At 59.8% G+C, this 1,703-nt stretch overlaps 1 non-coding gene across 1 annotated transcript; it reads left to right on the top strand.

The window, feature by feature from the left end:
- Nucleotides 1-204: 204 nt before the first annotated feature.
- TRNAL-CAG lies at nt 205-287 on the top strand. Its single transcript has one exon. It is a non-coding gene; the product is annotated as a tRNA-Leu (tRNA).
- The last annotated feature ends 1,416 nt before the right edge of the window (nt 288-1,703 follow it).

Below are 1,703 nucleotides of genomic sequence, written 5' to 3'. Positions count from 1 at the left end.
AGCGGAGCGGGTTGGCGCGCGTCGTGCCCGGGCCCAGGAAGGGGAGAGGCCGTGGGCGCCGGGCCAGGCCAGTCGGCTGTTCTTGCTCCCCGTCGCCTGCTAACGCCCGTCCATTGGGCACCTGGACCGGACAGACCGGGTGGAGGCCACAGGAGTTCACAGCTGGGTCCCAGCCACGTGAGCGCCGACCCGCCAGAGCCTACCGTCAGGATGGCCGAGCGGTCTAAGGCGCTGCGTTCAGGTCGCAGTCTCCCCTGGAGGCGTGGGTTCGAATCCCACTCCTGACAGCTGTCTAAGCTTTTGCACGAGCTTCCCCCAGCTGGATTGCGTCCATCGCAGCCTTTTCCCGCCTTACAGTCGGTTCCTGACTGGCACCCTTAGGGCCCCTGCAAACTCTGGCCTCCGCCTTACACCCTCGGTTCACCGCCACTCCCAACCCGACCACAAATAGGCGGAAAACCCAGACGCTGGAGGGACTTTGGGTCGCGCCTGGGGGGTCGCTAAAGGGACTGTGGGCACTTAGCTGCTCCCACCATACGTGGCCTGCCGGGCTTTTGACCCGGGAGCCAGCTAAGTTTGGTCCATGGCCTCCTCTGGTGGCACTGACAGTTTGTCTTTATTTATTTATTTATTTATTTATTTATTTATTTATTTATTTGAATGCTTCACGAATTTGCGTGTCATCCTTGTCACAGGGGCCATGCTAATCTTCCCTGTGTCTCCAATTTTAGTATATGTGCTGCCGAAGCGAGCAGACACTGACAGTCTTGCAGCGGCCCTGGACGATGGAGGAAATGGAGGATGGGCTGGCGAGTTCGCCTGAGTCCTTCTGTCCCTGTTGGCTCTGTGCTGTGCCCTAGAACCTTTGACTGCCTGGCATCTCTGTTTCAGGCCTTGCCTTTGTCTCCGCACAAATGGAACAGGTGCCACAGCGGGGGTGAGCAGTGGCCGGCCTATCACAGTTGCTGTGAGTGCATGAGTGGCTCATTGGTAGGACTCTGGCCTGCCTGCCGCTGGGGAGGCCCGGCTTCAGTTCCCGGCCCCTGCAACCCACTGTTCCATTTTGGGTCTGCAAGCGAGACAGCCAGCTTCCCAGCTCAGACTTCCCCATAAGACACCGGCCCTGCACCTGCACCTGCACCTGCACCTGCACCTGCACCACCCCACACACCTCTCCTTTTGCTACAACATGGGACCCACTGGGCTTGGGAGCTGAACCGCAGCCCCACATCTTGCCTGCTCAGCCCCTCCTGCGCCCAACACCTCCCTTGTCCCTTTTCACCAGCACACGGCTTGAGTCACGCCCTTCACTACAGAGAACACTCCTGCTCCTCAAGTGACTGGCACCCGCACACCCGCCTTTCCCTTTCACCGCCTTTCCTGGCGCTCTGGCTTGATCCAGCATCGCACTCCCCCCATTACATCGTGTTGGCACAACCAGGAGCAGGAATGCGGCCACTCTTAGGAGATGGAGACAGCATCTTCCTGGAGGGTCACAAGGTCAGCATGGCGCAGGAGCCGGTGCAAAATAATTCACTGTCTCATCTCAATGCACAGCCCACATGCCCTTCATCACGATCAGGGCAACCGTTTTCAAACACTGGCAGGCGGCGCCACCCCTAAAACCGACTCTCTGGGCCCAGCACGACCACCACCACCACAGCACGGGATCCGCCAGGACCCCCACCAGCGTCCCCTCCCCA

The sequence above is a fragment of the Myotis brandtii genome, unplaced genomic scaffold (genome assembly GCF_000412655.1).
Source record: "Myotis brandtii unplaced genomic scaffold, ASM41265v1 scaffold64, whole genome shotgun sequence".
Taxonomy (NCBI): Eukaryota; Metazoa; Chordata; class Mammalia; order Chiroptera; family Vespertilionidae; genus Myotis; species Myotis brandtii.
The sequence above is the reverse complement of the archived record's forward strand: the minus strand, read 5'-3'. Positions and strand labels throughout refer to the sequence as shown.